General features: G+C 48.7%; 1 long non-coding RNA gene across 1 annotated transcript in view; it reads right to left on the reverse strand.

The window, feature by feature from the left end:
* Positions 1-632: 632 nt before the first annotated feature.
* LOC144953380 (uncharacterized) overlaps positions 633-24,322 on the reverse strand; it is a 50,371-nt gene continuing 26,681 nt past the window's right edge. The window contains exon 3 of the long non-coding RNA XR_013640802.1: positions 633-665. This is a non-coding gene — a long non-coding RNA (uncharacterized LOC144953380). The remainder of the gene's footprint in view (positions 666-24,322) is intronic.

Raw genomic sequence — 24,322 nt, forward strand, 5'->3', positions numbered from 1 at the left:
CCTCACACAGAATCACATACAGCTTCAAACAGCCTCACACAGCATTACACACAACCACACACTACACACAAAGACACAGCATGACACACAGCATGACACACAGCATGACACACAGCATGACACACAGCATGACACACAGCATGACACACAGCATGACACACAGCATAACACACAGCATGACACACAGCATGACACACAGCATCACCATCACACACTGCATTACACACAGAATCACACCGCATCACCATCATACACAGCATCATACAGCATCACACAGCCACACACTGCATCATCATCACACAGCATCACACACAGCATCATCATCATCACACAGCATCACGAACAGCATCATCATCACACATTACACACAGCATCACCATCACACAGCATCACGAACAACATCACCATCACACACAGCATCACAAACGATCACCATCACACAGCATCACACACATCATCATCATACAGCATCACGAACAGCATCACCATCACACACAGCATCATACAGCATCATACAGCATCGCCATCACCCACAGCATCACAGACGATCACCATCACACACCGTCGTCACAACACCAGCGATCACGTGGAGGCGTGGTGACGTCATCGCTTACCTCCTCCGAGTGCCAAGACGCCAACATAACACAAGATGGTCAACTCCTCCTCTGTGTGGGGGTTACACAGAGCGGTTAGTTCTAAATACTCACACACATATATATATACTACATTACACACTACATAAAAATAGGTTGTACCCATTCTGACAATACAACAGGAGGTGTTAAGATGTTACAACAACAAACAGGCATTTTGCAATGAATCAAGTCTGCATTAACCACACATAGTACTTGTCTCAACCAGTGGTATACCAGTGCTGTTCGCCTTTTGGCCTCGTCTGATCTAACACTGGTTGAGACTAGGCTCTAAAGAAAGCTGTCTCTGTTTGTGGACCAACCATTTTCAAAGACAATGCCACATCTTCTTGGTTCTTTCGGTAAAGTCACGTAGAAGGGAAATAATAAAATAATAAAAATAAAACATAATAAAATAGAATTCTCACGACGTTTCGGCCACAACACAAGCAGCCAAAACGTCGTGAGAATTGTATTTTATAATGTTTTATTTTTATTATTTCATTATTTCCCTTCTACGTGACTTTACCGAAAGAACCAAGAAGATGAATCCCTGCAGTCACGAAAGCTTTAAATCGACAATGCCACATATTACCAGAGCATGTTTTTCTCTGCATGTCCACCACAAGTAATACTATACACTACTATATACTATTACACTGCTATATACTACTCCACACTGCACTACTATATACTACTACACACTACACTACTATACACTACTAACCTATATGTAATGGGTTCAACTGAGTCGCAAAAGTAGACTTGGAGGCAACACATTTATTCAGTTCCAACACACGGGGTAACTTTCCCCCTTAACAGAATAACAACCTATGGTGGTGACCACCAGGCTAACTACACTAGTTACTACACTAGTATTTCCTCTCCATTGTGTGTATTAAAATAGCCATACCAAGGGTAATCCCTATTGAAGTATGGTAGCATGTATAGGCATGCATTTAAACAATGTCTGATTTGATTATTCGCTTCCACGCAACAATAAGTCGGTAGCTATCCGAACGGTTACAATTTTTTGTATTTCTTTCAATTTCTATAGATTCTACAATTAGTCTTGACCAGTAGTAACTAGTTTTGCACGTAACTTCAACATCAAAATCAATTGAGTGTCCTTGTGGGCACGCGTGTTCTGCTACTGCTGACAGTTGTATTTGGGAGTATTTAATATTCATTTGGTGTTCTTTTTGTCTCGTGCTGATCATTCGTCCTGTTTGCCCGACATAGCATTTGCCACAAGTACAATTAGTCCGGTACGTATCTTCTGTTGATAACTTCGATAATGCATATTTTGTACCAGATATGAATTTCTGTATTTTATGTACCATGCCAAACCCGACACGGATGTTTTGTTTTTTCCAAACATCTGGTTAGTTTACCAGTTACTCTCGCAATGTACGGTATTTTGATCATTTGTATTACTTGGGCAGTTTCAATGCTCTTGTTATTTGATTTGGTCTTGGCATTCCATGCCCTGTTTATTTGTGCATCATTGTGTAATAAACGACTGGACCACGATGTCTGGCTCAGTGTCCTTTATTATTCGGTTCGTGCTGTACACCCACACGGCTGTCTTTACTCTGTAGCTTCTCCACGGTGCTGACTCCAATGTCGGCCCGATCCACAACAGCAGCTCCGCTGCTGTTTCTCTCACACAGCCCCCCTTGGCTGTACTCGCTGCTGCTCTTCTCCCTCCGCAGCTCTGACAGCTTCTTGCTCTCTCTCTCTCTCTCCGCAGCTCCTCCTGGCAGCCACACCGCTGCCTCTAACAAGCAGCCCTCTCTCTCTCTCTCTCCGCAGCTCCTCCTGGCAGCCACACCGCTGCCTCTAACACGCAGCCCTCCTGGCTGTCTCCTCTACAGCTGCACACCACTCCGCAGCTTCCTCTTATCTTCGGGGTTGGCTCCCGATGGCCGTCGGCGCCCCCCCTCTCCACACTCGCCCGCGTGGCCTCACTCTTTTCCGCTCACACCCCGACTGCCTTCCCCTTCCGGTTTACCCGCTTAAGGCCCCGAACCTTCCCCCCACGTCACATGACTCCACCCCCCGTGACGTCACATCCGGAAGGTCGCTTACGCCCGCATTACACCACCCTCCCCCGTAGAAAAATCCCAGCCGACCTCGGCTGACCAATAGCAAATCGTAATGCGGCGAACCGAGCTTCCCCCCCTAAAGGACACTAAGCATACAATGTAACAGCAAGAACAACAACAACAACGCAATTAACATCAACGAACGTACAAAAAGCATGCAATAAATACAACTGTAAGAAGAAAATAACAAGACAACAACAATCAACGAAACGTAAGCGATTTGGAACGTGTGCGGGTCGCCGGCCTGTCCCGGACGGTCGGCGGCCCACTCGCAGAACGGGAACGCGATGAAAGTCGAGGAACGACAGGGGGTAATCCCCCTGTCGCAGCTGGAAGTCCACCGCCGTCCCGTGTCTCTAAAGAGTTAGTCTTGGGCTTGTCCTGTGACCGTGCTCGCAGCTGGGTCGGAAGGGCTGCAGGGCTCGAAGGTCCCGCAGACCTGGCAGGCGTCCTCCGAGCAGGGCCCCTCGTCCCCCGCAATGTCACGGCCGGCCTGTCTGGAACAGGTACGACAGGCGCTCTAGCAAAATCAATGGACGCAGGCAGGGGAGAGTCAGCAGCAACAGACCCCGGCAAGGCAACATTGGGGGATGACGCATCATGTAAGGGAGCAACATATGGTTTCAAGCGCGACGTATGCACAACCCAGCGACGAGACCCAATCTGGACGCGTGCTGACTGTGGGTTGGGAACCGCAATGAGGCGTACGGGACCATGCCAGGGTTTGTGCAATTTCGGCGAGGTCCCCGGACGTACCTGTGGACAATGAAGCCAGGCTAGGTCCCCAACCTTCCAAGGGCACTCCCCCTCAGACCGTCGCGCATATCGCTCGTTCCGGGCCTGGGCTTTGGCCGTAGCCACGCGGGCATTCTCCCGTGCCTCCGTGACTCGGCGAACCGTGTCCTGAATGTATTCAGGAAGTGGTTTCCGAGGTCCCTTCACCCCAGTTCCCAATTGCACATCCACCGGCGGCACGTTTTCCCGACCATACATAAGGTAAAACGGCGAATATCCTGTAGCCGCATGAGGCGTCATCCTGTACGCCGAAAGCACCCCGGGGATGTGCAGATCCCAATCTGATTGTTGTTCACTCACGGTATGGCAAAGCATGGCAGACAATGTCCTGTTCAGCCGTTCAACCATACCATCCGTCTGCGGATGGTATGGGGATGTCCGTACTTTCTTAGTCCCAAGGCCCGCGCACACTTCCGCCAATAATTTCGAAGAGAAATTCCTGCCCTGGTCCGTGAGGAGTCTCTCAGGCGCCCCCTTATCCATAATATACCCAAACAAAAAGGCGTCGGTAATGGCCGCGGCCGACTGATCGGGCAACGGCCAGGCCATCGGCCAACGGGAGAGGTACTCAACCCCTACCAGCAAATATTTATTACCCCTCGCCGATGGTGGAAAAGGTCCCAATATGTCCAGTGCCACCAATTCATTGACTCGAGACACCTGAATCGACTGGAGAGGCGGCACGTAAGGATGTTTCGGCGGCTTACGTTGTGCACACGCAGGGCACGCGTGCACGTGCCCTACGACATCTGTCGCCATGCCGTGCCAAAAATAATGACGTTGCAACGTCAACAAGGTCTTCTGCACCCCTAAATGTAAGAGAGTGTCACAATGGAGGGTTCTAATCAACTCGAACCGCAAGGACGTTGGTACCACCAGGCGCCAACGTTCCTGGAACCCCTCCCGCCACATAAGCAGACCATCTCGGAGAGCGGTTTGCGGCCCCACAGCCGTACTCGGACTCCCATTGTCCTTAGCAGACCGCTTCCGCAAGGACACCAATGACTCATCCATCATTTGTTCCCGGATCCAGACAGACCGCGGCAGATTCAAAACCCCGTCAGCCGGTCCCGGTTCCATCGGAGTGTCCGACTTCTCGACGGCCAACGTGAGCGGCTGAGGGGGGTTTGGAATCGGCGAACACCCATGCGTCCCCGACTCACATTTACAAAGGGCGCGCCGCGGTAATCTGGAAAGTGCGTCAGCGTTCGCATGGCGCACTCCCTTCCGATGTTGAATTTGGAAGGAAAATTCCTGTAGCGTGTCCAACCAACGTGCCAACTGTCCGGATGGCTGGTCAATTTTAAGGGCATATTGCAAGGCCGCATGATCCGTACGCACAATAAAAGAACGACCGTAGAGGTATGGTCGAAATTGCCGTAGGAAAAAAACAACCGCCAATAGTTCTCTGCGAGTGACACAGTAGCGGGTTTCCGCAGGAGACAAGACTCGGCTACCATACGCCACGACACGCTCTACACCCCCTTTAGACTGTGATAACACCGCCCCAATACCTGTGTCACTCGCGTCCGTATCAAGAATGAATGGGTGATCGAAATCGGGATAATCCAATGTTGGGGCCGTGGCCAATAGATCACGCAGACTCCGAAAGGCCGCCTCCTCCGGCTGTCCCCAAACAAACTTCCGTCCTTTACCCGTAAGGAGATGCAAGGGCCTCGCAATCGTCGCAAAACCCGGCACGAATCTTCGGTAATACGAGGCAAATCCCAAAAACCGCCGAACATCCCCCACGGTGGCCGGAGTCGGCCAATCCCGGACGCACGCCGTCTTTTCCGGATCCGTGGACACTCCCTCAGCGCTCACAATGTGCCCCAAATAGCGGACGGACCGTTGCAGTAGGTGACATTTCTTTGGTTTGAATTTCAATTTGGCAGAACGCATCCTCGTGAACACTGTCTCCAGCCGCGTCAAATGTTCATCGAATGTGCGGCTGAAGACAATGATATCGTCCAAATATATAAGACATGTCTCCCACTGCAACCCCGTCAAAACGAGCTCCATCAATCTTTGAAATGTAGCAGGGGCCGCATTCAATCCCATCGGGAGACAGTTGAATTGAAATAACCCCTGCGGCGTACGGAATGCGGTTTTCTCCCGTGAGGACTCGTCAAGGGGAAGCTGCCAAAATCCCGAAGAGAGGTCCAGTGTGGAAAAGAACTTAGCCCCCGACAATGCGTCGAGGGAGTCATCCATACGCGGCAGGGGGTACGCATCTGCCACTGATATCTTATTCAATTTGCGGAAATCAACACAAAATCGCAATTTGCCATCCTTCTTCTTAACCAAGACGACTGGAGCGCCCCATGGGCTGTTAGATGGCGATATAATGTCCGCAGCCAACATGTCTTCCACTGCCCCCCGTACGTGTTCTCGCTCCGCAGGACTCATCCGATGCGAATTTAATCGAATAGGGGCAGCATCGCCCGTCTCAATGTGATGGTAAAGCAAGGAAGTGCGGCCCAAATCCAAATCATCGGAGCTGAACACATCGGAATATGTCAACAACAATTTACGCAGCGCACCACGTTGCTCCATGGACAGGGAAGAATTTTCGTCACATAAATGAGCAACCCAACGATCATCCGAACTCCTTGGCTCGGAAACCCCAGCAACAACTCCCCGGCTATGTGGACAATCATGGGTCGCAAACGCCGTAGTGGCATGTGCCACAACCGTACCGGCCGGGACACGGACGTTTTCTCCCCCCGCATTAAGCACCTGTAAAAACGGTAATTGATCCGGCCGGACGATGGTCTGTGCCCCCACTAACGCCAACCCGGTTGTTATCGTGGCGGACGGTGACAACAAGACCCCTACTGCTCCTAGCCGATCAGGCAGGGGCTTCCGATACCGCAAGGGTATAAGCATCTGTGTACCAGGTGGGATGTCCACAGATGCGACGGACAGCGCCTGCACTTGTACGGCCGAAGCAGGTCGCCCCCAGGGCGACGGCAGAAACGATATTTGACGGCCCCCCGGCAGTTCAATACAATTCTCATTGATTTTGATCAAAATGGGCATCTTAGCCAAAAAATCGGTGCCTAACAAACAAGGAACCGCCAAAGATCTCGATATCAACACAACACCCGAGGCCGACACATCCCCAATAGATATCTTAGCATCCACCTGACCCACGATACCCATGCTACCCCCGTTCGCAGCGACGCACGACCCATAAACCGGACGCACAGCCCCCGACGGAATGCCCAACAGATGGAAAATGACATCCGATATAATAGTCGCAGACGCCCCCGAGTCGACCAAAATGCGCACGTCCACACCTTGTATGGACCCCGGTACAGTGGACGAACCCGTAGCGGCCGCGACAACTCTCCGTGCCAATTTGCGCCACTGCGTAACTGAATGACAAGGCCCCGTCGATGGCCTTTCTTTAACAACAACAATAGGATCGCGCAACACAGGTGGTGGGTGAGGTGGAAAGCCTTGCCGAGTGTCTGGTGCGTGCCGACATGCCTGTTTCGGAGGATCTTTAGCCGACTTGACCGGTGCCGAGGCCTCCTGCTGCGGCGGAGCCGGGAAGCGGGCCCAGCAGTCTCTGGCGTAGTGGCCCCTACGCCCGCAGCGGAAACATTCGGCCTCGTTGCGCCGAAGCGCAGGCCTCGCCTCCTGACGGCCCCGTTCTGGTAGCACCGCGCGCGGTCTCGGCCCGCCGCGTCCCGTCCATGGAGCGGAGGCGGCCGTCAGTTGTTGAGGGCCCCGGTCATCCGGAACATAGACGGCCTGCGCAGGGTTCCACCCCAGCGCATCCCCTTCTTTGACGGGCCCCCCCGTCCACGCCGTCACTTGTTTCCAGCGACGGAGGTTGAATTGCGCATCGAGACACTTAGCAGCCGTCCGGGAAGTTAGCTTCTCATGCCCACACACAGGCATGGGGATCCCTAGATCCCGAGACAGCTCCAACATTTTCCCCAATATGAGAGGCTCGAGCAGGTCCTGTGGCGTCTCAGGATAAGCTGCCATGGCCAGCTCCAGCACCGCACCCCTGAACGCCACGGGCGACTCCTCTGGTGCTCGTTGTCGTTGAGCGAATCGCCGATGCGCATCATCTGGTGGCTCATAAGCATCGGCCATTTCTTGAAAAACACCACATAAAGTTGCCTTCTTATCGGTCGTTATGGAACGGAAGAATCGGACAGATTCGTCGTCCAGGAGAGTCGGCAACACCTCCAAAGCCTCCGCATCGGTCCATCTTGCTGTGCGTACCGCCGCCAAGAAGCGGCAGGCGAACGCGCTCCAGTCCCCACCGACGGAAAATTCTTTAACCGTTGTAAGGTGGCGACTCCGACTCCTCTTCCCGCCGTCTTCCAATGGTGGTGGTTGTGATGGCAAATTCAAAATGGCGTCGGCCCGCGGCGTGGGCAAGATGGCGGTTTGGCGCCACGGAGCGCGCAAAATGGCGGCCTCTTGCCGCGTGGGCAATGGCGGCGGCAGGACAGGCAACGTGGCGGCCCGCGGAGCACCACTTGCATCATCCATCGTCCCTGGCGCGACGAGATGGCATAGATGCGCCAGGACGTCCTTAAGTGCCTCCAGTTGTACCGCCATCGCTTGCCATCGTTGATCCGCGTCTGATGATGTCGACGGACCCGCCACCCCGCCAACATCCTCCACTCCCGTTCCCGTGGTCGCCTCAGCCGGGCTCTCCTCCACCACCCCAACAGGATCCGTGGTTGGAGGGAGTTCGTCGTCGTCGGACGAAGAAGCCGATGCAGGCGCCGGATTAACTTTCTTCCTCACTTGTTTCGACATGCCGTTGCACTTCCGACACCAGTGTAATAAACGACTGGACCACGATGTCTGGCTCAGTGTCCTTTATTATTCGGTTCGTGCTGTACACCCACACGGCTGTCTTTACTCTGTAGCTTCTCCACGGTGCTGACTCCAATGTCGGCCCGATCCACAACAGCAGCTCCGCTGCTGTTTCTCTCACACAGCCCCCCTTGGCTGTACTCGCTGCTGCTCTTCTCCCTCCGCAGCTCTGACAGCTTCTTGCTCTCTCTCTCTCTCTCCGCAGCTCCTCCTGGCAGCCACACCGCTGCCTCTAACAAGCAGCCCTCTCTCTCTCTCTCTCCGCAGCTCCTCCTGGCAGCCACACCGCTGCCTCTAACACGCAGCCCTCCTGGCTGTCTCCTCTACAGCTGCACACCACTCCGCAGCTTCCTCTTATCTTCAGGGTTGGCTCCCGATGGCCGTCGGCGCCCCCCCTCTCCACACTCGCCCGCGTGGCCTCACTCTTTTCCGCTCACACCCCGACTGCCTTCCCCTTCCGGTTTACCCGCTTAAGGCCCCGAACCTTCCCCCCACGTCACATGACTCCACCCCCCGTGACGTCACATCCGGAAGGTCGCTTACGCCCGCATTACAATTGTAACCTTTCAATTGTAGTGCTTCTTTAACATGTTTAATTTCACTTCTCAGACTATCACCATCTGACACTTTCTTAGCCCGATGAACGAGGGTCTTGATGAGAGCAGATTTCTGGGCGGGGTGATGGTGTGACTCTGCATTCAGATAGGCGTCAGTATGCGTTTTATCTCGGTAAACACCGTGTGTTATTTTACCATTACGACCCCGTATGAGCAGAATATCCAAAAATGGTAGAGTTCTGTCAGCTTCCACTTCCATTGTGAACTGGATGGATGGGTTTTGCGAGGTGAGATGGTTTAGAAATGCGTTCAGTGTATCTCTTTAAACTCGCCAACACCATCAAGTGTGAAAAACGGCTTGCTTGATCACCACTATGCTCAGCGACTGACAATTTCGCATCCATCTTGGAAACCAGATAAGCGACCCACGAACTCTAAAAAATTGCCAACTGCAAGGGTCGGTATTAGCACCAGCCCCATTTCATATTTACACCAGCGACATGCCGGCCACATTAAGCTGCAAGTTAATTTATGCAGATGACCTAGCACTGGCCAGCCGGGCGACGACACTCAGCGCCACTCAAGACATCTTGAACACTGACCTAGAGAATTTGGAAGATGATTTCTACTCCTGGTGACGTAAGCCAAATATGACCAAGACAGTGTCCTCAGGATTCCATCTCAACAACGCAGAGGCAAAAAGTACGCTGAAGATCGAGTTTTGTGGTAAAACCGTCACCCATGACCCACTCCCGAAATACGTGGAGTGGTGCTGGATCACATTGAGCAGTTCAGCAACAAAATAAAAACCCGCATGAACATTATCCATAAACCGGCAGGAACTAGTTATGGCTGTGATGCGCAAACACCATGGACTGCCACACTCGACCTCGTGCATTCGACGGGAGACTATTGCTCACCAGTGTGGGGAAGCAACGCTCGCACTCGAGTTATCGACGCACAACTGAACATTGCGATGCGTGGCCATCTCAGGTACGTTGAAGTCGACGCTGACCCAGTGGATCCCGGTGTAACAGGCTAAAATAACCCCTGCCCCGATTAAACCCGGGTGTAGTTTGGCCCAGGCCAGAGTATACCCGGGGAGATAAAGTGTCCTAGGCTAAACTATACCCCCCGGGGGTTTAAACTAGACTGGGCCAGACCATACCCCTCCATGCCAAAATATGCCCCATGTGAAAGTTCAAACGAACTTCAATCGACATCTAAAAAGCGTATAAATGGAAGTAAGAATCTCAATTTGATCAATTGAAGCATTTTTAGGGTCAGGGTTAGGGATAGGGATAAGGATAAGGTTAGGGTTAGGGATAGGGTTAGGGTTATTATTATTAAAGTTTTTCTGGTTGAAGCAATCAAAGTCTATGTGTTTACAGTTTTATATAAAATGTTGGAAAAATGTAGTAATTCATGTGTATATCGCTCAACACTATGCCTATCATGGGGGTATGATTTGGCCTAGACGGGTATAATTTGGCCTAGGCCATAATATACCCGGGTATAATTTGGCCTAGGCCATAATATACCCGTGTATAATCTAGCCTAGGCCGTTTTAACCCCGGGTATATTACGGCCTGGGAGTATACTACGGCCTATTACACTGGTGCTCACCCCACATCACTCCGCCGCAAATCTGTCGCGAAGCAGCGGCCATCAACGAGTACTAAAACATTCTCGTTAACCCGCTGCACCTTCCGATACATCGGGACATACACCCAGTGCTGCCTCTTCACCAAGAATCACGTCACCCATTCTGGATCTGAGCAGCCTCACTCCACGCCACAAATATAAATGAAGGCGAAAGATGGAAGCAAGTCTGGACTGTGGTCGACGTCAAAAATAAACCTCTCGTACAGGACCCTGCCTTCAAACCTTCCCTTTTGTTTCACCCTTTTATTCCGCCAATGGTCGACCATGAACTGATGCGGCCACCTGATGGACAAATGGTGCCATCAAATATTTGGTTGCCTGCGAGTGCAGCCACCAACGCCAAACGATTGATCACATTGTAGGCAGGTGATGTCTTCACTCCTTTAAAGGAGGAGCGGACAAGATCAATTCTGCATCTGATCAGGCAAGTGAGTCGATAACAAATCTAAATTACATGTTTAAGCTGCTGCTTCGCATCCATACAAAAAAGAATACTACTAATTATACTACTGCACTACACACTAATATATATTTCTTTATGCTATGCTACAATAAATACTACAACTAAACTATACACTACTAAACTAATATATACTACTACACTACTATACACTACAACACACTACACTATGCACTACACCACTATAAACTACTGTGTACCAGAGGTGGGACAAAGTCATTGTTATGCAAGTCCAAGTCGAGTCGCAAGTCATCAAATTCATGACTCGAGTCTGACTCGAGTCCAAGTCACATGACTCGAGTCCACATCTCATAGGTGGGACAAAGTCATTGTTATGCAAGTCCAAGTCGAGTCGCAAGTCATCAAATTCATGACTCGAGTCTGACTCGAGTCCAAGTCACATGACTCGAGTCCACACCTCTGCTGTGTACACTACACTTTACACAACTGTACATAACACTGTACATTACACCGTACACTATTATACTCTACTGTATACACTACACTGCACACAACTATACACTACAGTATACACTATACTACACATTACATTACTCTACTCTACACTATACACTATGGCATCACCATGACACAGCATCATCATCACACATCATCACGCAGCGTCACAGCAGCGATCACGTGGAGGTGTGGTGATGTCATCGTTTACCTCCGACGCTGAAAATCCACCAGTTGGTCGATTTCTCCTCTGTATGTGGGGGGGGGGATCCACAGAGCAATTAGTTCTACATACATATATACACTACACTATATACTACCATATACTATACTGCTATATATTACTACACACTACACTACTATATACTATGCTACTATATACTATACTACTAAATGTACTACTACACGACGATATTCTACACAATATGCTACTAAATATACTTATACACTACACACTACAAAACTATGATACGCTACTAAACTACGAAAAACGAATACACACTACACTACTATATTTGAAGTGGTAATGATGGAGACCCAGTCTTCACTGAAGGCAACACGTATTTTTATAATAATGACAGTACAGGGTCCCTAACACAAAGGGCTAACGGCCCCTTCTACCCGATACCTGGGGAAGTCCAGCCTCCAGTCTATCGTGCTCTCTATCACTAGGACCACTCTATATCTCAGTCCTCCGGTTAGCAGCACTGGGCAGAGGTCGCAATCGGGTACCCGATACCCGTATCCTACCCGATACCCGGCTACCCGCACCCAGCCGGGTACGGGTACCCGTTCGCGACCCTGGTGCGGCCGGGTACGGGTAGGCCGTGAGTCACTGGTGAGTAACCGTTTGTCACTCATTTCGGGTAGGGTACGGGTACGGGTAGGGAACGGGTACCCATTTGCGACCCTGGTGCAGCCGGGTACAGGTACGGGTAAAGAATAAAAACCCGTTTGCGACCTCTGGCACTGGGGGAGGCTAGCCTGACCCGACCTAGCCAAGGTCCTCAGGTCCCGGCCACTGAACCACTCAGACCCGGCCCTTAGATGGACGGCGGGTCCGGGGGTTCCCAGGGTGCCTATTCTAAGCTGGCTCTTCGGGTCTTCAGCTTGACGACGATAGCCCAACCCGTTCAGAGGTCCGGCTTATATACGGTGGCCAGAGTCAAGTTCAAGTTCATTTATTAGGTGTAGCCCTGTGAGCCATTCGGCTCTTGAATCGGGTGCAACCGCAACAAACAAAAAACAAAAACATGAACAAAAAAACATCTTAAAATGAATATGTGACGAAGTGCAAACAGAACATCCAAGAAAAGACAGCAAAATATTGCAGAAAAAACACCGTACACCAACACTGTGTGCAAAAATCCCAGTGGGATGCAAGTCAAACAACAACAACCACAAGATAACTTAGATTAAGGCCATCAGTCTAACTCTGTACTACAACAAACAAACATGGCCAAACCAACACACCCTTCGAAATCACCAAAATAAAGCCATGAAAGCAATGAAAAAGCAATCATAGGAACTGTGACGGTATTTTAACAATAAATGGCATAAACGACCCTGGCCACGCCTACTCTCTAGAACCTTCTTGAGGGACCTGGACTATTGCGAAATCCCCCAGCCCCCATTGGGGGCCTGTGGTGTGTTCTTCCGGTTCCAAACCGCCCTCTGGGTTCCCGAGCTTAACGGCATTGCCAGGCACAGGTCGGACTCGCTGTTGCCCTCTGTTGGCCCATGGCTGGCGCAGTAGTGGTGATGGCGTGTTACATTACAATGACCACTACATATGTACTACTACACTACTATATACTACACACTATACTACGACATTATACACTACTAAATTACTATGTACTACTATAAATTACTACAATCTACAACTATTATATACTATTCTTTGGTTTTTTTTGGTTAAGTCACGTCTAAAAATAAAATAATAAATTAAAATAACATATTACGACGTTTCGATTGCAACACAAGCAATCATCATCAGGTATAAAAGAAATAGCAACAAAAATCTAACTAGAAAACTATAGACAGACATACAAGCAGACAGACATCACAACGGCACACAGAGAGAGGACACAAATCGGCACAAAGAGAGGGGTCGTTTCTGTGACGGTCCCTTAAATATAGAGAGGGGGGGCGGGGACGGAGAGAGGGAGGGGGCAGAGAGAATTAGCATATCAATGAGTGTACGGCAACGTACTGCTGTTGCAAGTAAGATGACAATGTGGAACGGGCACGCAAAATTGAAAACGGGCACGCAAAATTGAAAATTAGGAGACAGGCACACGAAAATTAAATAACCTAGCAAAATATCGAAATGTGATGTAATACAACACAGAGAGTCGGTTAACACACAATTAACGCATAGCCTGGTTGATTACGTGTTTCAAAATTTGCTAAGTTAGAATTTTAAGTGTGAAAATTCCAAAGAAAGGACACAGGCAGAGAGAACAAATAGTCAGAAAGAAAAAGGATAAGCTTAAAACTTCCCCGTAGAAGTGGTTCAATCTTAATTTAGGAGCTTTCGTGACTGCAGGAATTATTCTTTGGTTTTTTTTTTTTCGGTTAAGTCACGTCTAAAAATAAAATAATAAATTAAAATAACATATTACGACGTTTCGATTGCAACACAAGCAATCATCATCAGGTATAAAAGAAATAGCAACAAAAATCTAACTAGAAAACTATAGACAGACATACAAGCAGACAGACATCACAACGGCACACAGAGAGAGAGGACACAAATCGGCACAAAGAGAGGGAGGGGTCGTTTCTGTGACGGTCCCTTAAATATAGAGAGGGGGGGCGGGGACGGAGAGAGGGAGGGGGCAGAGAGAATTAGCATATCAATGAGTGTACGGCAACGTACTGCTGTTGCAAGTAAGATGACAATGTGGAACGGGCACGCAAAATTGAAAACGGGCACGCAAAATTGAAAATTAGGAGACAGGCACACGAAAATTAAATAACCTAGCAAAATATCGAAATGTGATGTAATACAACACAGAGAGTCGGTTAACACACAATTAACGCATAGCCTGGTTGATTACGTGTTTCAAAATTTGCTAAGTTAGAATTTTAAGTGTGAAAATTCCAAAGAAAGGACACAGGCAGAGAGAACAAATAGTCAGAAAGAAAAAGGATAAGCTTAAAACTTCCCCGTAGAAGTGGTTCAATCTTAATTTAGGAGCTTTCGTGACTGCAGGAATTATTCTTTGGTTTTTTTTCGGTTAAGTCACGTCTAAAAATAAAATAATAAATTAAAATAACATATTACGACGTTTCGATTGCAACACAAGCAATCATCATCAGGTATAAAAGAAATAGCAACAAAAATCTAACTACAAAACTATAGGCTTATCCTTTTTCTTTCTGACTATTTGTTCTCTCTGCCTGTGTCCTTTCTTAGGAATTGTTTGGAATTTTCACACTTAAAATTCTAACTTAGCAAATTTTTAAACACGTAATCAACCAGGCTATGCGTTAATTGTGTGTTAACCGACTCTCTGTGTTGTATTACATCACATTTCGATATTTTGCTAGGTTATTTAATTTTCGTGTGCCTGTCTCCTAATTTTCAATTTTGCGTGCCCGTTTTCAATTTTGCGTGCCCGTTCCACATTGTCATCTTACTTGCAACAGCGGTACGTTGCCGTACACTCATTGATATGCTAATTCTCTCTGCCCCCTCCCTCTCTCCGTCCCCGCCCCCCCCTCTCTATATTTAAGGGACCGTCACAGAAACGACCCCTCTCTTTGTGCCGATTTGTGTCCTCTCTCTGTGTGCCGTTGTGATGTCTGTCTGCTTGTATGTCTGTCTATAGTTTTCTAGTTAGATTTTTGTTGCTATTTCTTTTATACCTGATGATGATTGCTTGTGTTGCAATCGAAACGTCGTAATATGTTATTTTAATTTATTATTTTATTTTTAGACGTGACTTAACCGAAAAAAAACCAAAGAATAATTCCTGCAGTCACGAAAGCTCCTAAATTAAGATTGAACCACTTCTACGGGGAAGTTTTAAGCTTATCCTTTTTCTTTCTGACTATTTGTTCTCTCTGCCTGTGTCCTTTCTTTGGAATTTTCACACTTAAAATTCTAACTTAGCAAATTTTGAAACACGTAATCAACCAGGCTATGCGTTAATTGTGTGTTAACCGACTCTCTGTGTTGTATTACATCACATTTCGATATTTTGCTAGGTTATTTAATTTTCGTGTGCCTGTCTCCTAATTTTCAATTTTGCGTGCCCGTTTTCAATTTTGCGTGCCCGTTCCACATTGTCATCTTACTTGCAACAGCAGTACGTTGCCGTACACTCATTGATATGCTAATTCTCTCTGCCCCCTCCCTCTCTCCGTCCCCGCCCCCCCTCTCTATATTTAAGGGACCGTCACAGAAACGACCCCTCTCTTTGTGCCGATTTGTGTCCTCTCTCTGTGTGCCGTTGTGATGTCTGTCTGCTTGTATGTCTGTCTATAGTTTTCTTGTTAGATTTTTGTTGCTATTTCTTTTATACCTGATGATGATTGCTTGTGTTGCAATCGAAACGTCGTAATATGTTATTTTAATTTATTATTTTATTTTTAGACGTGACTTAACCGAAAAAAAACCAAAGAATAATTCCTGCAGTCACGAAAGCTCCTAAATTAAGATTGAACCACTTCTACGGGGAAGTTTTAAGCTTATCCTTTTTCTTTCTGACTATTTGTTCTCTCTGCCTGTGTCCTTTCTTTGGAATTTTCACACTTAAAATTCTAACTTAGCAAATTTTGAAACACGTAATCAACCAGGCTATGCGTTAATTGTGTGTTAACCGACTCTCTGTGTTGTATTACATCACATTTCGATATTTTGCTAGGTTATTTAATTTTCGTGTGCCTGTCTCCTAATTTTCAATTTTGCGTGCCCGTTTTCAATTTTGCGTGCCCGTTCCACATTGTCATCTTACTTGCAACAGCAGTACGTTGCCGTACACTCATTGATATGCTAATTCTCTCTGCCCCCTCCCTCTCTCCGTCCCCGCCCCCCCTCTCTATATTTAAGGGACCGTCACAGAAACGACCCCTCTCTTTGTGCCGATTTGTGTCCTCTCTCTGTGTGCCGTTGTGATGTCTGTCTGCTTGTATGTCTGTCTATAGTTTTCTAGTTAGATTTTTGTTGCTATTTCTTTTATACCTGATGATGATTGCTTGTGTTGCAATCGAAACGTCGTAATATGTTATTTTAATTTATTATTTTATTTTTAGACGTGACTTAACAGAAAAAAAACCAAAGAATAATTCCTGCAGTCAGGAAAGCTCCTAAATTAAGATATTATATACTACACTACTATATACTACAATATACGCTATTACACACTATTACACACTACGCTACTGTAGGGACAGTGCAGAAAGAGAGAGACGGTGCGTGGGTGGAGATAATAAGGGGATAGGGACAGTGCATGGCCAGGTGGCCATGAGGGATAATTACAGGAGGGAATCATAGGGGGATGATCGGGTTTGGCTGAGCCAGTTCGGGAAAGAGAGCGTGGCCAGGGGCGGGGCAAGGCCACGCGGGGGGGGGGGGGGGAATATAAGTCGGAGGCTGAGAGAGTTCAGGGACAGCCCTGGGATTTGGGATAGACTGGTTCTATGCCGCCATTGTCGATGGGCCGTCGCTGTCTCTGTGTCATAATTGGTTTTCTTTTTTTACCCTTATATCTGGCAACAAAACTGACACCTTTTTTGGCGTCATCTGGTCCAACCCATGTGAGACTAGGCTCTAAGAAAAGCTGTCTCGGGTGTGTACCAATCAACTTCAAGGACAGTGCATACATTATCAGAGTTATGTTTTTTGTTTGCATTATGACTGCAGGTATTGTGGTCTATGCAAACATGACTCCTTGTAAAAAAAAGGTGTCAGTTTTGTTGCCAGATAGAAGGGTAAAAAAAACAATTATCATATTTTTACTGGCAAATGAGGTTCCAATCGTGTCTCTGTGTCGTCGCTGTCTCCATGCGGTCATTGCTTGGGTGCTGTCCTAGCCCAAGTGTCTGTAGTTATTCTAGCCCAATACTATATGTTAGTCAAAGCTAAGTACTGTAGGATATGAGAGTATGTTATACTGGTGGGAACCTACTGGTTCCACCAGCCCACAGGGGATTATTGTGTCCGTCCATCCGTCGTGCAGGGAGGGGCTGGGTGGGGAGGTAGAGGCTGGGTGGGGAGGGGAGTTTGGAGAGGGGCATGGGTGGGGAGGGGCTGGGTGGGGAGGGGCTGGGTGGGGAGGGTGGGGCTTGGTGGGGGGTGGGAGGGGAGGGGCTGGGTGGGGAGAGGCTGGTCACCCCGTGGTGCCCTTATAAAACTCAACGTTTAACCTACTCACGCCGTCTTGTGCCCGCCCTCACAGTCGGCCATATTTGCGGAATACACCACGCTGCTGTTGACCCTGGCCATTGACCGAGCAAACCAACGTTCCTAACAGCTCCCTCCGCAGGAATGTGTTCTGCACCCTAATAAATAAAGAAGAAAGACAAGAAGTGTCCGAGACTCGTTACACTACTACACGCTACTATACACTACAGTACTACACATGACACACTACTACACACTATTATACACTACTCCACACGAAACGAACATATTGATTGATCACATTGTAGACAGGTGATGTCTTCACTCCTTTAAAGGAGGAGCAGGACAAGATCAACTCTGCATCCGATCAGACAAGTGAGTCGATAACAAATCTAAATTACATGTGTAAGCTGCTGCTTCGCATCCATACAAAAAAGAATACTACTAATTATACTACTGCACTACACACTAATATAAATTTCTTTATGCTATGCTACAATAAATACTACAACTAAACTATACACTACTAAACTAATATATACTACTACACTACTATACACTACAACACACTACACTATGCACCACACCACTATAAACTACTGTGTACACTACACTTTACACAACTACATTACACCGTACACTATTATACTCTACTGTATACACTACACTGCACACAACTATACACTACAGTATACACTATACTCTATACTACACACTACATTACTCTACACTATACACTATGGCATCACCATCACACAGCATCATCATCACACATCATCACGCAGCGTCACAGCAGCAATCACGTGGAGGTGTGGTGACGTCATCGTTTACCTCCGACGCTGAAAATCCACCAGTTGGTCGATTTCTCCTCTGTGTGGGGGGGGGGGGATCCACAGAGCAATTAGTTCTACATACATATATATACACTACACTATATACTACCATATACTATACTGCTATATATTACTAGACACTACACTACTATATACTATGCTACTATATACTATACTACTAAATGTACTACTACACGACGATATACTACACAATATACTACTAAATATACTTCTACACTACACACTACTAAACTATGATACGCTACTAAACTACGAAAAACTGATACACACTACACTACTATATTTTAAGTGGTAATGATGGAGACCCAGTCTTCACTGAAGGCAACACGTATTTTTATAATAATGACAGTACAGGGTCCCTAACACAAAGGGATAACGGCCCCTTCTACCCGATACCTGGGGAAGTCCAGCCTCCAGTCTACCGTGCTCTCTATCAATAGGACCACTCTATATCTCAGTCCTCCGGTTAGGACCACTGGGAAGAGGTCGCAATCGGGTACCCGATACCCGTACCCTACCCGATACCCGGCTACCCGCACCCAGCCGGGTACGGGTACCCGTTCGCGACCCTGGTGCGGCCGGGTACGGGTAGGCCGTGAGTCACTGGTGAGTAACCGTTTGTCACTCATTTCGGGTAGGGTACGGGTACAGTTAGGGAACGGGTACCCATACCCGGCCGGGAACGGGTTCCCATTTGCGACCCTGGTGCGGCCGGGTACGGGTAAAGAATTAAAACCCGTTTGTGACCTCTGGCACTGGGGGAGGCTAGCCTCACCCGACCTAGCCAAGGTCCTCAGGTCCCGGCCACTGAACCACTCAAACCCGGCCCTTAGATGGACGGCGGGTCCGGGGGTTCCCAGGGTGCCTATTCTAAGCTGGCTCTTCGGGTCTTCAGCTTGACGACGACAGCCCAACCCGTTCAGAGGTCCGGCTTATATACGGTGGCCAGAGTCAAGTTCAAGTTCATTTATTATGTATAGCCCTGTGAGCCATTCGGCTCTTGAATCGGGAGCAACCACAACAAACAAAAAACAAAAACATGAACAAAAAAATATCTTAAAGTGAATATGTGACTAAGTGCAAACAGAAAATTCAAGAAAAGACAGCAAAATATTGCAGAAAAAGCACCGTACACCAACGCTGTGTGCAAATATCCCAGTGGGATGCAAGTCAAACAACAACAACCACAAGACAACTTAGATTAAGGCCATCAGTCTAACTCTGTACTACAACAAACAAACATGGCCAAACCAACACACCCTTCGAAATCACCAAAATAAAGCCATGAAAGCAATGAAAAAGCAATCATAGGAACTGTGACGGAATTTTCACAATAAATGGCAAAAACGACCCTGGCCACGCCTACTCTCTAGAACCTTCTTGAGGGACCTGGACTATTGCGTAATCCCCCAGCCCCCATTGGGGGCCTGTGGTGTGTTCTTCCGGTTCCTAACCGCCCTCTGGGTTCCCGAGCTTAACGGCATTGCCTGGCACAGGTCGGACTCGCTGTTGCCCTCTGTTGGCCCATGGCTGGCGCGACACCAGGGCAGTAGTGGTGATGGCGTGTTACATTACAATGACCACTACATATGTACTACTACTGCACTACTATATACTACACACTATACTACGATATTTTACACTACTAAATTACTATGTACTACTATATATTACTACAATCTACAACTATTATATACTACAATGTAGACTACTACACACTATTACACACTACGCTACTGTAGGGACAGTGCAGAAACAGAGAGACGGTGCGTGGGTGGAGATAATAAGGGGATAGGGACAGTGCATGGCCAGGTGGTCATGAGGGATCATTACAGGAGGGAACCATAGGGGGATGTTCGGGTTTGGCTGAGCCAGTTCGGGAAAGAGAAGCGTGGCCGAGGGTGGGGCAAGGCCATGCCTGGGGCGGGATATAAGGCGGAGGCTGAGAGAGCTCAGGGGCAGCCCTGGGATTTGGGATAGACTGGTTCCATGCCGCTCTTGTCGATGGGCCGTCGCTGCCTCTGTGTCATAATCGGTTATTTTTTTACCCTTCTATCTGGCAACAAAACTGACACCTTTTTTGGCGTCATCTGGTCCAACCCATGTGAGACTAGGCTCTAAGGAAAGCTGTCTCGGGTGTGGACCAATCAACTTCAAGGACAGTGCATACATTATCAGAGTTATGTTTTTTGTTTTCATTATGACTGCAGGTATTGTGGTCTATGCAAACATGACTCCTTGTAAAAAAGGTGTCAGTTTTGTTGCCAGATAGAAGGGTAAAAAAAACAATTTTATTTTTACTGGCAAATGAGGTTCCAATGGTGTCTCTGTGTCGTCACTGTCTCCATGCAGTCATTGCTTGGGTGATGTCCTAGCCCAAGTGTCTGTAGTTATTCTAACACAGTACTGTATGCTAGTCAAAGCTAAGTACTGTAGGATATGAGAGTATGTTATACTGGTAGGAACCCACTGGTTCCACCAGCCCACAGGGGATTTTTGTGTCCGTCCATCCGTCGTGCAGGGTGGGGCTGGGTGGGGAGGGAGAGGCTGGGTGGGGAGGGGAGGTTGGGGATGGGCTGGGTGGGAAGGGGCTGGGTGGGGAGGGTGGGGCTTGGTGGGGGGTGGGAGGGGTGGGGCTGGGTTGGGAGGGGCTGGTCACCACGTGGTGCCCTTATAAAACTCAACGTTTAACCTACTCACGCCGGCTTGTGCCCGCCCTCACAGTCGGGCATATTTACGGAATACACCACGCCGCCGTCGACCCTGGCCATTGACCGAGCAACCCAACGTTCTTACCAGCTCCCTCCTCAGGAATGTATTCTGCGCCCTAATAAATAAAGAAGAAAGACAAGAAGTGTCCGAGACTTGTTGCACTGCTACACCCTACTATACACTACAGTACTACACATGACACACTACTACACACTATTATACACTACTCCACACGAAACGAACATACACTATAACGCACTACACTACTACACTACTATATACCACGACACTATATAGCCCGTTATGATTGGTTGGGAAATAAAAATCAGAGAACGTCGCCCAGACAAGGTACACCGGCAAGCGCTGGGTAGCCGGGTGACGCACAAAACCCGGTCAGGCTCAGCCTGACATGGCTACGTGGCGCCGTCTTTTGAGCCCCACCATCTGCGGGATGCAGGGTGAGGTGCGGATGCGATGCCGGTGTGTGGCAGGAGGAGGGATTGGAGGAGGAAGAAAGGTACCAACTAGACGTAGTCGTTCTCACCTCCGCATACGGCATTGGCACTGGAACCAATCTTCTCGATGGGAGTGGTCTCTCTCCTATTCTGGAGTAACCCCTGGTGAGAGGCCCCGTGCGGATGTGGGGATACTTACAAGCCCCCGGGTGGATGCTGTTCAGTTGGAGTTTGTCCCAGGGGATGAGAGGGTTGCCTCAATGAGACTTTGGGTTTCAGAAAGGAAAGCTCTGACTGTTGTCTGTGCTTATGCACCAAATAGCAGTTCAGAGTATTTGGCCTTCTTGGAGACGGTGGGTGCAGTGCTCAACAGAGTGCTGCCTACCGACTCCACAGTCTTACTGGGTGACTTCAATGCTCACGTGCGAAATGATGGAGATACCTGGAGAGGCGTGATTAGGAGGAATGGCCTCCCTGACCTGAACCCGAATGGTGAGATGTTATTAAAATTCTGCGCTAGTCATGGAATGGAAATAACAAACACCGTGTTTGAACACAAGGATGCTCATAAGTGTACTTTGGTACCAGAGCACCTTGGGCCGAAGGTCAATTATTGACTTTCTAGTTGTATCATCGGACCTTAGGCCATATGTTCTCGACACTCGGGTGAAGAGAAGGGCAGAGCTGTCAACTGATCACCACCTGGTGGTAAATTGGATCCGATGCTTGGGGTCCTGGTCAGATAAACGTGGAAGGCCAAAACAAAGTATAGGTTTCCTGGGAATGTCTGCCGGAAGACACAGTGCAGAAAGATTTCAACTTCCCCCTCCAGGAAATGTATCCTACACTCCAGGGGAGGGCATGGACATTGAGTCCGAGTGGATGATGTTCAGGACCTCGATTGTGGATGCAGCTACAGACAGCTGTAGCCTAAAGGCAATATTTTGCTATCTTTTCTTGGATTTTCTGTTTGCACATAGTCACTTTAAGATGTTTTCTTGTTCATGTTTTAGTTTTTTGTTTGTTGTGGTTGCACCCGATTCAAGAGCCGAATGGCTCACAGGGCTATACCTAATAAATGAACTTTGAACTTTGGTGACTGTCATGGTGGCAACCCTTGGACCCACTGGTGGACACCGGTGGTGAGGGAAGCTGTCAAGTTGAAGGATGCTTTCCGAGCTGTGCTCAGATACAAGTTTCCCAACTCAATTGAGAGGTTTCCGGATCGCCAAGAGGGCAGCAGCAGTAGCAGTTGCTGAAGCAAAAGCCCAGGTGCGGGAGGAGTTTGGAGAGGCCTTGCAGAGGGACTAGCGGGGAGCTTCAAAGTTCTGTTCTGGCAAACCGTCCAACGCCTTAGGAGGGGTCGACGGGACGTGACCCAGACTGTTCTCAGTCAGGGTGGCGTAACATTGAACTCAACTGAGGAGATAGTCAAGAGGTGGAAGGAACACTTTAAGGAGCTCCTCAACCAGGTGGAGATGCCCTCCTTTCAGGAGGCAGCCCTGGAAACAGCTGGGGGTGGGGGGGTCAGATCCATCACGGCTGCTGAAGTTGCTGCGGCGGTTGAGGACCTTTGTAGCGGCAAAGCTGCTGGGGTGGACGAGAATCGTGCAGAGTTGTTTCTAGTGTAGTGACATAATAAGGGAGGGGCTTCTGGGGGCTCTGGGACCCTAGGCAGATAAGCCGTCGGCGCCAGGCGCTAGGATCCCAGACAACCCAGACGCTTAAGCCACTTGGCGCCAGGCGCTGGGATCCCAGGCACCCCAGCCAGTTAAGCCCTTTGGCGCCACCAACGTAGGGGGCTGTGTGTGCTCTGTGGGATATCTGGGGGCGCACACAACCCCACCCCTCGTTGGGGACGAGGCATAAAAGGGTAGCTCCCTGGCCGATCAGGGCCAGTTGTAGCTCAAGACCCAAGACAAGCCATCTCAGGACCCTGGGATGCTGTGAGGGCCAGTGGTGGGACTCTGGAACTCCCGGCTCTACGTCCTTGTGAGGGCGAGTTCCAGAGCATAGCCAGAGTAGTGTATCTAGGCTGTGTACCTAGGCTGTGTACCTAGGCTGTAACAGAGTATCAGGACTGTTGTAGTGTTGGATTGTAATAAAGAAGTTACCTCTACAAGTGTCTCCGGAACCCATTACACTAGCACTGGACAGTGTAGGAGTGTCGTGGTTAACGCGCCTCTTCAATTGTGCATGGAAGGCGGGTACAGTACCTTTGGATTGGAAAACTGGGGTCGTGGTCCCCATGTTTAGGAAAGGGGACAAGAGGGTGTGCTCCAACTACAGAGGGATCACACTCCTCAGCATCCCAGGTAAAGCTGATTCCAGAGTGCTGAAGAGGAGGCTACACCCAGTGGCCAAGCCTCAGATTCAGGAGGAACAATGTGGATTCCATCATGGTCATGGAACAATGGACAGC

The sequence above is a fragment of the Lampetra fluviatilis genome, chromosome 75 (assembly GCF_964198595.1).
Source record: "Lampetra fluviatilis chromosome 75, kcLamFluv1.1, whole genome shotgun sequence".
NCBI lineage: Eukaryota > Metazoa > Chordata > Hyperoartia > Petromyzontiformes > Petromyzontidae > Lampetra > Lampetra fluviatilis.